This window comes from Camarhynchus parvulus, chromosome 8, assembly GCF_901933205.1.
Source record: "Camarhynchus parvulus chromosome 8, STF_HiC, whole genome shotgun sequence".
Lineage (NCBI taxonomy): Eukaryota > Metazoa > Chordata > Aves > Passeriformes > Thraupidae > Camarhynchus > Camarhynchus parvulus.
Window position 1 is genome coordinate 7,826,944 of NC_044578.1, and position 15,806 is coordinate 7,842,749.

Genomic DNA, 15,806 nt, shown 5'->3' on the forward strand with positions numbered 1-15,806 from the left:
ACGTTCTGGAAAGCATATCAGCATGCCTGCCCTTTAGGAACTGGAAGGCTTTAGCAAACTAATTCCATTCCTTTTTTTTTTTTTTTTTTAATAAGAAAAGAAAGGCATTGCCATCTTTTAGTCCAACAAGAACAGTTATGGTAGAAAGTACTGAGCTTTCTGGAAAATGCAACTTGGGTGAGCTGGAAAACAGTCACCATGGAAAAAATGAAATTAATTATATTTTTATTTCTTTCTGTGTGCCAAGGACCATTCATTTCAAACAAATCTGTTTACTGTTCTGAGCACAGTTTGGCTGATGTAAAGGACCAAGAGAGCATGCAATAGATGCTGGTTCTTGGCTATTCTCTTGATATCTCTGGAGCCACAAGTGGCACTTTGGAGATCTAGAGACCCACTGGTGACAAAGGCCTTTTAGTGGCATATTTGTAACATGTTGGCTTAAGGTCTATGGTCTGGTGTGACAATTTCTGCTGTTTCAAGTGGGGTTCACTTCCTTTTCTTCATTTGGGAAGAAATCTCTTTGCATCTGCGTTGGAAGGCAAATGTTTATAAGCAGAGTGGACTGAAGCAGAGAAATCAGGTCCAAGGCCAGGTTAACAGCACTGCTGTCATCAGAAAGCTGAGTACTGTCGTTTTTGTTCTGACTCACAGCAGAAGATCTGACTTAATTGGATCCAGACTGGATCTGCACATGGATTTGGAAACCCCAAAAGTTTGGGAATTCACATCTGGAGTTCTCAGCATAGGTTGGAAATGATGGAAAAATTGAAGAGAAGGGCCTGCTCAGCAACTGGGGGAAGACAAGATCAAGGAAAATACAACATAGAAGGAGAGTGACAGGTAGAAAGATTCACACTCCTTTTTTTGTGCAGTGCTGTTCCAGTTGTACCTGTATATCCCACACATGTAGAACATCCCCTGTGATCCCAGTCCCTAGTTCTGGGGATCTGGGAGGTGGAGATCATTAGCACGTGGGAGTTGGTGGCCGCCACACTGACACTGTGGCTGCTGTCGCTGTGCCTGAACAGAAGCTTGTTTGGGGCAGAACAAGTGGTTCATGTGGCCACAGACACCACTTACACAGTGTGGGAGATCACACACATAAAAGTCTAGTGCAGAAGTGCACAAGCACAGACTCACTCAGCCCTCGGGCCTTTTCTGTTAACAATCAGACCCATAAAGCACATAAAAATAAACCTATTTTTACAGCTCTGCACTGCTGTTCAGCCAAGCATTTCAAGAAGCAAACAAAAGCACCCACTGCTCTGGAAATGCAAGACTTCATTCCCATCCAGGAGCACAAATTGTACTCAGGAGGGAGTTGTGAAACCCTGTTTAAGCTCAGATTTGTATTCAGTTTTGCATACCTTTGATTCACCCTTCTGTAGGAGGCGTTTTTAATTTTAAGCATTTGATAGCTCCATAGTTTTTTGGACAAACCATTTCCCAACAGTTTTCTGCAGAAACAAGTGAGGTTTTTGTCTCCCCCTTTTCAAGTGTATATAGATAGAGGAGAAAAGCGTGTTGAAGTGCAGAAAACCTTCTCTCCAGCTGTTTCATGGCAGCTCTGTGGTGAGGTAAAGAGGGCATGAAAAGATGCTCTCTGTCCTCTGCCACTCTCAGGCAGGGCTGAGTTTAGGGTCCCTGCTGGTGGACCATGCTGATGAACCATCCTGATCACTCAGGCAAGGACTGGATTTCTCATCTGGCACCAAAACATATTCCTTAGGGAGCTCTTGCATCAAGGGCAGCCTTGTGTGGACTTCAGGGGTGACTCTTGGGTGGAGAGGCGGCCGCACTCAGAGAGGCATCCTCTGAGAAAGAAAAACAAACAGCAAAAACAATGATGTTCTGTCTTCCAAACAAGATCTTACATCATCCAGAACAAAAGGGTCCTCATTTTGCTTGGAGATCCAAACCCAAAACAAAGGAGCATTTATAATAATTGATTATAAATGCAGAATTGTTTGTTCTCCTTCTAATTTTTCTTTTCTTTTCCTGCAATTCTTTCAAATAACATCACGAAACCATTTGCATTTGTCAAGCTAAGTGAGCCACTCATTTTTCCCAATCCTTCCTTGCCTGCAAGGGCTTTAAATATTGCAACACTTGACATAAAGCAAAGATTTTTGCTGATAAGCGTGCGTAATGGTTCAAAACTGTTCCAGCGAGCAAATCTATTTTCTCAAAGGTAAATGATACAAAAAGCTCGCCTTTGATTAAATATTCCAATCATGACATGCTAATGGTGCATGAAGCTGTGATTTATCAGCCAAAACAATGTGCTGGAAAATGAACACAATTCATTAAGCCTGAACCAAACTTCACTTGAGCTTTCCACTCACAATAACTCTTGGCCAACAGCAATTGGAGTCATGCAGCAGAGACCTGTTTGTAGGAGACTTCACATTTTTTATTCTGCTGTGCTCTGAGGCACGAACTCTACCACCTGAGCATCTGTGCAGGAGCAGTGTCCTAACTGCTTGTAAGGAAACCAGGGGCCATGGGGTTTTATTTTTCTTGCATACTTGTTTTAAGCACCAGAGTGCAATTTTGGTGGCTCAATTGGCCTTAGCGATCTCTTCCATCTTGAAGATGACAAAGAGTTGTTTAAACTCATCCTGAACAAGCAGAGAGCTAAGAATTTGTGTTTGACATTGGCAGAACATGGATTCCTCTCCTCACTGCTGCTTCCATCTGTGCTGGGGAGCTGCAGGGAGATGGACTGGTAGCTGATCCCCTCGCCTTGGCTTCCTGCCTCCCCTCCCTGTGAGAACTGTGCTGGGTGCCAATGAGATGTAATTACTCCTCAAGCTGCAACTTGTTTATTTTTAGGCTTGCCAGTGTGAGCTGGGGACATGGGCTGGTCAGGAGTGTTTTTGTGCTCTTTGCTACCTCCAAAGAAGGGAGTTTGGTGGTGCTAGAGCACAGGGCTGTAGCTGGTGTGCCTGCTCCTAGCAAGACGTGTTGTCTGTTTTGCTAACATCCTGGGGTTGGTTATCGTGTAGTAACAAGGGCTGTTTATTAAAAAAAGATGTCTGTTTTGTTACTCATTCCTTGCTGTAAAAGCAGTTGGGGAAAGGAGAGGACATGACGCCAAACTCTTTGTTGGTGTAGCTTCAGAGGGGGTTCATCATTATAGAAACACTTGTTCCATTAGATTAAACTTAATGTAAATCAGGGTCAGGAAGCAGTCTCTGTTCTCCATAGTCTCAAAACCTCAAAACCACCATGATTAAGTTCCTTCTCATTCACTTTGCACATCCAACTGAACACTGAAGATGTAGACCAAAAGAATTTCCTGCTCCTCACGTCACATTATTTCACACACATACTAGAGAAATAACAAAATTATTTATAAAGTCGAACCAAAACCTAATCATCAAGCCCATGAGCTTTAGAGGGAGACACAGGGAGAAGGAGGAAGGTATTTTTGGCTGGAGAGGCGTACACAGGTATGTCAAATTCATGCCCTGGCTGATTATATGGTCATGGGGCTTGGGCAGCAGCAGCAATGCTGGGACTCACCACCTGCACCACTTCCCAGAACAGAGGGCTCCCAGCACTGCCAGTGAAGCCATAAGTCCAGATATGGTGGGAAAGGGGCAGGGATGACAAGGTATTTTGTGATAACATCATGCTGCAGGGCTGCCATGCTTTCTACCCATGTTGCTGCAGCAGGAGTCTGAACTGCACTGGGCATCTGCTGTATGCTCCACCCTGTGCTCCAGGTCCCAGACAGGACTGAGCCAACAAATGTGGTCTTGGGGTGTCACTTCTGCTGCAGTTTTTCTGCTTGGAGACTCCAGGGCTGGCCTAGGGGGACTCTTTACTGAATCTTGGTGTTTTATGCCAGGGATGATGGATAGCTGTGCTTGTAGGAGTAGGCTACACCTGCAGTTTGCTGGCAGCGTGCACACTGCTGTTCGGGGAAGCTGACGTGTCACTGCTGCATTAGGGGTGTGATTGACTAATTTGCCTCTCCTTTGATCTAGCAGAAAGCACTTGACACTTTTGGAAGAGGGAAGACAGGAAAACCTTTCTCAGCTCAGCTGTGTTGTGTAAGCAGAGTGCCATGGGCTGTGCTGGCATTGTGCTGCTGGTGCAGGCCGAGAGAAGTAAAGAAAAGGCCTGAGTACATCTTCTCAGGCATGGATCAGCATTTGGCCTCTGCAGATGGAGAAAAAGGTGGGGTGCTAATCCAGGGAGTGTGAAGGATGAGCTCTAGCCTGCAGTTTGGTTCTGGGAAATGGAAGGATTTGAGACACTGGAGACATCTGGCAAATCATTATATGGCTGCAGAGTTCATGGCAGAGTAGATTCGGGGAGCACAGGGGCTGGGAGTGAGTTGTTCCCACTGAAACCTGAAGGTGTGATGGATGTCCTGTAGCTGTGTTACATGCACACCAGTGTCCCTTCTCTTTCTGTCTTCCCTCTGCCTGTTTCTCTTGGAGAAATTAGGTTCCAGGATAAGAGCTGGTCATACAATATGTCCAATAGTTTTAGGAACAAGACCTTCATAAACGGACAGAGCACTACAGACACTGAGTTTGGGAAAGGAATGAGTCCAAGGAAAATGATAATTAAACATCTAGGAGTTTTTCCAAGGTCTGCCACAGACTCTCCATATGACCTCTGGAAATTCCCTCATCATCTTGGCCCACCTTCAGTGGTCTGAGTGCAGCCCCAAGGAAGTGCTAATCCTTCCTTTCATCCACTCTTTATTTAAATGATGAAGTCTTCTGAGCAGGCATTGTTTTCTATATGAGTTTGTAGAGTACCTGCCAATAAGTGCAATGCCACAGCAAGTTGTGAGCAGAGGCTCTGATCTTAGAAGATACTTTGGTGCCAAATTTCTGTACAGGAGGAGCTCCTGCTTACTCCAGAGATTTGGCTTAGCATACAGTGGTTCAGAAATAACACTCTTGACACATTTCATAGTTTTTCAAAAGAATAAAATAGTTCTAAAAGCCTACTTGCTTGAATTTCTAACCTCTTAGACATATTTTAATTTATTGGAGGACACAAATTTTAACCTTGAGCTTCTTTCTCAATACTCATTCATTACTTCTCCATTGTAGTTTACATTCCCTGTTGCTAAAACTAACAAAATGTTCATTTTAACAGAATGTCTTCTCCCTGCTGGGCCCCAAAGGAAACATTCCTGGGAAGGCAGGAGGCAATTGCTTTATTCTGCGTTGCGAATTAGCATGTTTGCATAACTTAATGGTCAGTGCATCAGACAGGAATTCCAGAAGAGATCAATCTTCAGTGCTGTGTTTGACTTCATGGGCTGAGCATCCTCCTCTCTGTATGGCATCGCTGCTGAAATGTCCTTCTGGTGTGGGCTATCCATCATGGTTTCTGTGAGGAAACCACAGAGAATGGGAATGTGTCAAAGAGTTTATTGAAAGGCAGAGTTATCACTGCCCACAGCAGAGAGCAAGCACTAGCACATCCCATTGAGAAAAACAGCTCCAGCTTATGAAGTAAGTGACTGAATTCTTCCACCTTTTGTAGACACACGTTGAAAAACCATCTTTACCTCCATCTGTAGCTTTCTTACGGCGCTGTGAAACCCCATTTGAGGGATCTGGGCAAACTCCACTCCAATGCCACCACGTGTGTTGTCTCAGCTGCAGCGTATGAGCGGCACTAGAGGAGGAAACCACCCATGAGCACATTATTTCCTGTTCTGTGCTCTGCAGAATTTTCTTCTTTAGGAAAACAACTCAGGATTCTTCCCAAATGTACATTTTTTGTGTGTGCTCAGAGTTTTTCCCTTGCCAAGTTGAGGCCTGATCCAGGCGAACCAAGATAAAGGGAAAAAACTCCCCTAGACCTGCCCAAGGGTGCAGGGCTAAAGGATGGTGTGGGTTTGAAAGAATGGAAGGGCAGGTTACTGTGCTTGTGGAAGCTACATTGTGTAGGAAGTAGCATCACCATTTCTAAAATCTGCCGTGGTGACCAAGTTGCAGCTAGCAAGCTCACAGGGTGCTGATTGAAGTCATGGCTGTGTACCTGACTACTGCCATTTATTTGTGTTAACAAATTCCTGAGGCAATCACGGGCCAGGATCCAAATGGCTTAGATGCCATCCAAGCTAAAACCCCAAAAATAAGCCATGCCTGGGGAGTGCACAGTCTCTGAGCAAGATTTGTCCACCCTTGTTGCCCATGAGAGCTCTCTTACCCTTCGTGGTGCTTCACTGAAGTTACCGTGAGATTGGGAGCACCTCATGGTTGACACTTGCAGGGAAAATTTGGGTTTGTAATTAAAATATGAACACTCTTGGGATCCTAAGTAGGTGTTCCCACTGGTGGAACTTCATGTTACTATCTAGATCCACCCAAAAATTCAAGACACACTTCTCATAACACTTTATGGCAATCTGGGAATACAGAAGGATGGCTTCCTGAAAAGCTGAGAGAACAGTTGTTGAATGGCCTCTTTGCTTCCTTCCTAGCAGATTTCTTCAAGATTTTGTTTTTTTAAAAATTCCTAGAAGTGATTAAACAAAATTTTTTTGCAGCAGAAATATTTACCCTGGTTTCTGAGAACTGATAACACCTGCTTTTAAAAAATGCAGCAACATGCAGGATGTTAATATTTTAAACATTTTTGCTAGTTCTGCTTCTTAGAAAATTGGCAGCCTCTTTGCATATTTATCTTATCGCCCATGTGGTGTTTCTCAGACCAAGTCCAGAAAATCTGTTTCTATTCTAACTCATTCAGTTTCATTCTACTGCCATTTCAGTACTTCCTTCCAGCTGGTACCCTCTTGCTTTTATCATGCTGTGTTCAGTCACCCCTTTACAGACAAGCAAGTTAAAATACCAGGCATTTATCACTCTCTGGTAGTATTTTCTTACTGCTTTTTGCTTTTTTGGGTCTTTTCTATTGAAGACACAATGGTGGGGTTGGCAGACAGGCAGTAAACATTCTTGTTTTATGGTTCAAATCAACTTAAAATCATTGTAATATGCTTGAAGATTTTTTTTTTAATATACATCAAAAAAGAATTTAAGATATATATGGAAATCTACAGATAGGTAGTGGTCATGCAAAACTTGTCTTGTTCATAATCAAGTATTGGAGTTGACAGTCTAAGTTAACAAAATCCTCAAATATCCGGAATGTGTCTTTAAAAACCAGATACCTCATTTTCTGAAATACATTGCATAGGACTGATTTGGTTTTTTTTTTTTGAGTATATGGTCGTTCATGTATTTAGGAAATATGAAGCCAATATATGTTATCTGTGCTTAAGAGCTGTCCAAATTCTCCTTTCTAAGAAATTCCGTCCTTCATTAAAGAAAAATATTTGTTTGGATAGATAACCCCCAGCTCCTCTCTGCCATATTGCAAATTATGAAGTGGTTTTGGATATCTGCTTTCTAAATGAGTGTATTTGATGTAATAAATGCCCAGATGTAACTGTTGACTTAAGCTGGTGAAATTATTCATTACAAAAAATGCTGGTTTGTAATAACATTCATTCTCCTCATACCTGTTCAGTGGACAATTTATGGCACTGTAGGCCATGCCACAGGTTAATTTATAAACTGCTAGGACATACTTTTCATTATTGATTAATTTGCAATTTGTTACTTGAGTAATCTGATGTTGACTTTGGGGTTTGTTTTTTTTGATTGGATGACAGAAGTGTGATGAATAGAAGAATAATGAGTTGTAAATTCAGATTTGTGGTGCTGCAGCATCCATCACAAGTGCATATAAGTGTTTGCAAATGAGAAGGGCAGTCCTTGCCCCAAAGGCCTTCCAGCAGATCATCTGCTGAGATGATGAGTCCATGCAGAAAAGGATAAGGAAAATGGATTTTGCCACCACTGCAGTGCCCTTGGTGTCCTGTCAGTGCAACCTCTGTCCAGTTTTATTTTAGGTGAAGGGGAGTTTAAGACAGAGTCACCAAAGGCAATGAGGTGAAGGTGAGGACCGGAAAGACTGAGAGAGTGACTTTCTTTGAAAATGTAGCCAGGGGTGTGGAAGGCGTGGTGGGACAGCTGGAAATGTAAATTAACCCTTTGATACCTGTTATGATCCCGTTATAGGAGATGGCTCTGCCTGAACTATGGTGCAAACAAGACCAAATTCTGAAGTCAACAGTACAGATTTTATTCAACAACAAATGTGGGGTAGAGAGGTGGAAGGAAATAGAAGGAGGGGCAGGGAGGGAGAGAAAAAGGGTGTTGAATAACATCACTTAGAGGTATCTCAATGATTAAGGGAGAGTGCAGGCTGAGAATTCAGAGAGGGTGGTGGTACAGGGTCAATTTTGTTACAAATGCCAGAAAACTAAAGCTAGTGATATCCTTCCAGGTACTCCTTACCTTGAGGCTGATTTGTCATGCATAATGTGCAGGTGTGAAAGTAAATGTTAGGGTTTTCTGACTTTGCACCTTTCCTTCATCTTGTGTGGAAGGATGTGGGATCAGGGTGGATATAAATCTTGCAGTGCCTGTAATGAAAATATAGATACTTATTCTAAGAAATTTAACTTGATTAGGAAGCAACTGTTGGGTTCTTTAGTTGGGCAGTGTACATCCAAAGCAGCACAGACAGCAAAATATTCTCAGTATTTGCTGGTTGGCTAGTAATGCAGGAGAAGTTTTGAGCAATTCAACAGTATCTGTCATGAAACTGCTATTTATTCATCTTCATTATATAAAGTTCCATGTGTTTTTGCTATTCTATGAATATGCTGGTCTGGCAAAGTTCTTACAGATCCCTCAAAAGGTGACTGGTTTTTGAATTATGTGTTGTTTCTGATCCTCCTGTTTTTTAAAAAAAATTAACTTTATTCTATTTTTCAATGGCTAGAAATCAATTGATCTTTCTGTAACTGGCAGGCTGGGGTAAAGCATACTTAGAAAAAGCTATATCCCATGGAATTCTTGGCTTGCTTTCTTTAACTGTGGCAGGACATCCTGATGCTATGAAATTACATGGGAAAAAAAAAGTCTTGGAAGAAAAACTGGGATTAGTAGCTTTGTTACTGAACAGATTTGATGAGTTCCTTCTTTGATAGGAACATCATGATGTTGAAAAGTAGCAAAAGCTTTGAAGAGCTCTGGTGGATTTCGAAATGAAAATTGAATGCAAAACTCTGGAACGTTTTAAAGAATAGGCACTTCATGTTTATTAAGCCCCCTCCATGACTTACAGGTACTGAGCTTGTCTTTACAACAGAAACATCTGGCTTCTTTGCTTAAATTATTCCAGCAATTCAGGAAAAAAAATAGCACTGAGAGAAAAGGGAAGTAAAGGGAGAAAGATACATTTGTGTAGAGGGATGGTGAATAATGCAGTAATTTCCCTCTAGTTGCACCCCAGATATTGTATGGAATGAGACTGACACAAGGGAGAGGGAGAGGACATCTGGACTATCATTTTTTCAGATTAGCAGAAATTTGTGACATATTACTTGGAAGAGACATAATTAAGATTTATTTATTTTCTGAATGCTCTGCTCTTCTGTATTGTTTCAGCACACATGGCATTCATATAAATCAATTATAGCCATAATAGTCTATGAACACAGTGTCTTATCCACAGCCCACTGAAGTCTGTGGGAGGGCTTTCAATTGACTTCACTGGGCACTGAGTCAGTCTCACTGAGGGTCTTTGATCAGCCAGTAACAGCCACTAAATTCCCCCACATCCCTCTGTGTGGGAGAGGTGACAGTTTTTGTTGAACATTTGGGAGGGTGTGGGTGGCTGGCTGGCACTGCAGGAGCTTGAGCTTGTTGGTCTCTTCTCCCCCAGTGCAGACTGCCCTGGTTCCTGCTGCCTGGCAGGATCAGGCAGGTTTGTGGTGCTGGGCCTAACAGGTTCTTTTAACTGCTGGGAAGTTGGGAGTCCCGGAAGTCTTGGAATGGAAAAGTAGGCACGTTACACAAAGGAGTGGGAGTCACTGCTGAAGTCTGATTACAGAATCAGAGAATCATTAAGATCTGAAAAGACCTCAAAGATCATCAAATCCACCAGTTAACCTAGCACTGCAAGGCCCACCACTTAACCATGTCTCCAAGCACCATATCAGGTTTTTTAAATGCTTCCAGGGTTGGTGACTCTTCCACTTCCCTGCACAGCCTCTTCCACTCTTTCAGTGAAGAAATTTTTCCTAATATCTAATGTAAACGTCCCTGGTGCACCTGGGTGAAGAGACCAACTCACACCTCACTACAATTGTAGAAAACTCTGATGTCATCCAGGCCTCCTTTTCTCCAGGATAAACAGTTCCCTGAACTGATTTTCCTAAGATTTGTCCTCCAGGCTTACAGAGCTCTGCTGGAGCAGCCCAGCAGACCACTGGATGCAGCTGAAACGGACCCCTGAGCCACTAATACTTTATGGTACCCTTGTTACCACCAGGGAGGTCTGAGCACCAGAAATGGTTTTGAACCAGCTCAGGCCATTTCCCAGTGTGCTGAGAGCATGCACAAGTCTGCTATAGCAGCTCAGCTGACAGCCCACAATTGCTTTAGTGGTGAAAGCCCATTCTGTTCTGAATGGGGGATCATGTGTAAGATAAACATGAGGACTGGGGAAGCAGTATGACAAAAGTGACATTATCCACTTGGTTTTAGCCAGTAGGAAAAGCTATCAGCTCATCTTCAGCTCAGCTATGGCCTCTATAACTTACTGTCATTTTCCCAGTAAATATTTCCTGAATGCCAGGAAAAGTCTATTGTTTAAGTCAAAGAATTCTACACCACATTAAAGATAGAGATTTATGCTTTATTATCTGTTAATGAAAAGAAAAAGCTGCTTCCTCAAGAAAAACACTATTATATTAAAAGATGATGGCAAAGGAATCAATCACATTTCATATGTAACAATATCCCAGAAAAGAGTCCTCACTTTCCAGTGGCTCTCCATCACTACTGAAATCCAGACTGCTTAGAGTTACATTTAAGCTTTTGCATTTGCAAGTAAAGAAAGAAGGAATAATTAATTTGATTTTGAACAATTGTCTTCCAAATAAATTCTGTTCCACAGAGCTGATAGTGACTATTTGGTAAAAGAGAACAAAAAATAAAAAAGTAAACAGCCAAAGCCTGCTCAGGCTTTGGGCTTTTGGGTTTATTTTCTAAAGGGTAAAGTTATTTTGTTCACTGGATCTTGAGCTTGGAAAAAACAAACCCAGACATGTCTAATGTAAAAGATACCGCACTTATTTGCCATTGATTTGCCAGAAAAGCCCTTATCCAGTGCCTGTTAACATGGGTTAGTGAGACACTGTTGACTCCTGTGGGCTTTGGAGCAGACCCAGAGACAGTTTCATGTACTAGTTAATAATCCTACTAGAGGGTGGAACCTGATTCCTGGCATTCAGCAGGAATTTCCCAATTTATTTCTCTAGGCTTTGAATCAGACCGATGGGGCGATACTCATCCTATGTTAACAATCCCAGGGCTGGTATCTCATCATCTAGGATCACTCTTTTATCAGAGGCTAGCAGGGACACCTTTGGAGAGCAGCTCCCATCTCCTTTGGCTCAGTAGGATGGAAGGAGCTGAACTGGGGAGGTGAGACAGCCAACTTATCAGCTAAATTCAGATCAAATCAGTCCTACCTCTTTTGATCTCTGTGCAGCTAACTTGTGGTATTCTCAGTGCATGAAAGACTCAAATTAACTACTTGGCACTTGAAGGGCATTGAGACTGTAAGTAGGGAATCAAAAGCAGAACTTCAGTTTAAATAATTTCAAGTATAATAGAAAAAATATTAATGCAGTACTTCCTCCAGTCATTCAAAAAGCAACTAGCCCAACACACATGAGGAGGAGGACATGACACAGACACATCTTTAGCATTTCCAAATAGCCTGGAAGTACTGCTATCCCTAGAAATACTTTGATTAGCAACAGTATCAAGTTTGGAATGAGATCAGAATTCCCTGCAGAGGACCCAGTAAGCACTGTCCTCTCAGGGATTTGAACACTGAAAATAAAGGGCTAGTATCAGGAGAAACCAAAGTTAGGGAGTCAGAGAAGTTTGCTGTGTTAGTGAGCGAGAGAACCCAGACCAGGACCCTGAACTCTGTTCTCCATGTTGCTGTTCTCTTCTCCTACCTGCTGTACAAGTCAAGAACATAAATTTCAACCCAAATTGAAATAATTACTTGAAATAATTACACAACTTTGGGGAGCAACTTAGAGTTGTTTTTGCAGTAGACATTATTTGTGTTTTTGGTAAGGAGTACAACATTTTGCCACTCTTTCTTTTGTCTTGAAATCCCTTGGGTTGGTTTTGCCAGCTTGGCCTAGAGCCATCACTGCTTGGGTGTGTGCTCACCTTATCTCACTGGCTGATCAGGCTCAGGCAGGATCAGCCCTTGGGAATTGCCCGGGAGAGCACAGGGTGCCAGAGGTTGGAATGGTGAGGCTTCCCAGGAGGATTTTCTCCCTCTGACTCAGTGCAGAGGCACTAAGTCAGCCTTGGTTTTCAGGGTGGCACGTTCCCTCTGTAGCCATGAGTAATCTGCGGTTTCTGCTTAATATCAAAAGGATGCAGTGAATTAAAACCAAAACAAAAAACAAAACCAAAAAGCAGACCTCGGCCTTAAATAAATGTTTGGTTTACTGATAGGTATCTTAGATGAGCAAGGGAAGCCCTGATGAAATACAGTGAAATATGTATGCTGGGGTGAGGGCTGCTGGAGGTCTCCTCAGTCTCTTTATTCTAAGCCTGAATAGGAATATTCAGGGAAAGCAAGACTGGAATAAAAAATAATGGAGAGTTGCCTTTGTATGTGGAATGTCATCATTAAGCAGCAGAGCCCATTGCTGTAGGAGGGCACCTGGGACATGACATGAGCTTGGTGGCCAGGGGGGTTGCAGAGATCAGCGTGGCCACTCCAGGCTGTACCCAAGGGCTGTCACACTGCGGTGCTGCTCAGAGCCCTCTGCATTTGCAGCCACGGCTGCAAGAGCATTGAGAACCATTTTTGGAGAGGGATGAGGGATGCAGGCTGTCCCAGACCAGGAGAAGGAGGCGCAGGGTTGTTGGAGTAGCCTCCTAAGGCTGTTTGAAGGTCATCACAAAGATGTCAGCATGCATCTGAAGCCACAGAATAAAGCAGTGACCCGTGAGCAATAACAAATTGCAGCTTGGGAGCTGTGAATTAGACACGAGGAAAAAGTTTTCATGAGGAAGGTGGAGCAGCACTGAAAGCACTTCTGCTTAGCCAGGCTGCCAGGGTATCTCTGTCCTTGGAGGCTTTCAAGGCTTGGCTAGACAAAGCCTTGGCTGACCTGACCTGCTGTCAGCAATAGTCCTGCTATGAGTGGAAGGTTGGACTGGAGACTTTCAGAGATCGCTTTCAACCAGCATTTCTGTGATCTTATGATATCCAGTGTGGAATTTCCTTAAAATTATGTCATTAAAAATTGAGTCCCTGGAACTTGCCAGTCTCCATTACAAATCCCTTGTCCTGATTTCCCTTCTGCTGGTGTCTTTTTTCATCTGCACTGCCAAATCGCATCATACTCCCTGGCAGGGTTTGTCAGCCAGTACACTGACCTGAAGAGTATCTTGGTGAAGAAATATTTGCAAAACAAAAGGCATGGGTTTGCTTTTTGTGGTGATTGCATCATCATCTGCAAGTGCATTTTCTGGCCAATAGCCAGAAAAAGCTTTTTTAGTCCCCAGTTGCATTGCTTGTGCCAGCTTTACTTGTCGTGAAGTCTTGAAGTACCTCTGGATTTTCATGTGAAGCCTTGGTTACCAGCTTCATCCAAAAGAAAGGCAGCTCCGGCTTTAACCAACACTTGAAAAACGAAGCAGGTTAGCTAATACCACTCTGTTATCAAGTCTTGTGGCAAGAAGACTGGTGAAATCACAAGAAAAGAAGATTTGAGGCTGTATAGGTCTGGCTGCCATCTCTAATTACTACTGCCATGGAGATGCAGCCACAGTAAGCACCCATCCAAAGCTGAGCCAGACATATTTTACATAATATGAAGATATTTTGAAATATTTAGGCAGATAAGTTAAAAGCAAGTGGCAAACTTCTCTCCTTTTTTTTTCTTTTTTTTGTTTTTCACTGGCTCTTTGCTTTCTGAGCTGGAATAATTTATTGTTCCTTTTCTGTCCAATAGGAGAGATAAATAAGGGTGGATTTTTCAATTAGTAAAACATACATTTGGAAACATCATTTTAGTATCAAAATGAGATTTCCATAAGACTTCTCTGTATGAAGCTGTAGCAGTATGTCTTGATCCCTCACTAGGAAAGGAAAAGCAGCCAGAAATTTCAGGATTAAATTGCCTTGTAGTTCATCTTCTTCCTTTGTTATTTTTTTGTTTATAGAAAAAGTGAATTTATTGAGCATGGAAAAATACCAGATTGACAGCTCTGGAAAATGAAAGCCTCTCTTAATCCAGCGTGCAGATGTGGCACAGTCAGGATTAATGCAGAATGCCTCCCTGAGATCCAAAGGAATCATTGGAAGTAGTTTGGCAGGGACAGGCTCTCTGCCCCAGCCCTTATCCAGGGGGATTTCAGAGAGAACAAGTTCTGACCAGAGCTGGAGTGCTCAGAGTCCAGTGGTGTGTTTACATTTCTCTGTGCCACTCTCACTGCCAAACCACCCTGCTGAGGGGAGCAGGGAGTAAGGGAGAGGGGGAGAAGGCCAAAACAGGGAGGTTTATGCTTAGTAAGAAGTAATTTAAGTCACCAATTCAATGAAACAGAAGTGGATGGATGTCCAGAGTGATGTCTTTGCACCTGTATGGATATGGGTGTGGTGCGTGGGCAGCAGTACACACCCACAGGGAGTCAGGGAGTTCATGCTGGTAAGAGCAGAGCATCCAGCCTATTGCCCAAATTTTCCTCAACACATAACAGCCTGGGGAGAGCTATAAGTGATGGTGAATTGGATTTGGGGTATTCAGTCTTTGTTGTGCAAGCTTCAGGGACACTTTGTTGTATGTGGGGAAGGTTGTTTGTTTTTATTTTGCATTTTTACTCTGAAGTGTATGATTTTTTCATCAGGGTGAAAATCTGTCAAATAGCCATTTCAGACTTCCTAGAAATTACGAGGTTCTGGAATCTATTAAAGCATAAATGTCAAAAGAAAATTACTGCAGAGTTTGTCTGGCCTTTCTTGTTTTACTCCTTGATGTTAACTTTTCTTGTTTGCTGATGTATGCTTTTTGTGCAGGGGTTACAGGAAAAAAAACTTAAAAAGATGCTGCAGTTATTAACTACTTTTGCATGTCTGCAGTCTTCAGGCTCTGTGTGTGTATATGTGGTTTTCCATCAAGATAAAACCTGCTTAGAAAAATGTTGTGGTTAAAAAAAAAAGAAAAGGAGGAAAGAGAGACCAATGCCAGAAAACTAGATCTAAATCATTCTCTTTTTTCCCTGTGAATATTTCTGAATTATACTTGTAATGCACCATAACAACAAACAACATGTTTTTCTAGTGTAAGTAGATTTGCTGTTGAGTAAGTCTGTGCCAAAGCTATTTTTGAGCAAACAGATGTCAAGGCCTAAACAAGGCCTGAAGTGTGCATGGGCATTATGAATTGCACTTGCTTTCAGCGACAGTCTGAGGACAGAGAGCTCGTTAAATTTGTCTGTGAAAAGATGCCATTTAGGTGGCTATGTGTTATTTGGCATGATGTATGTACCAGCCCCTTCCAAAGCTCACCCTGTAATCCTTCATTTTCTTTTAAATCACTTTGTACTTCCAAAATACAATTGAAATAAAATGCATAGAAGAGTCAGATGCTCTATTGGTTGACATAACTCCCCAGCCTTATTTCTGCTAGC

At 42.5% G+C, this 15,806-nt stretch overlaps 1 protein-coding gene across 2 annotated transcripts in view; it reads left to right on the plus strand.

The window, feature by feature from the left end:
- TRABD2B (TraB domain containing 2B) overlaps positions 1-15,806 on the plus strand; it is a 263,324-nt gene that overhangs the window by 70,729 nt on the left and 176,789 nt on the right. The gene's annotated exons all lie outside the window — the stretch shown is intronic.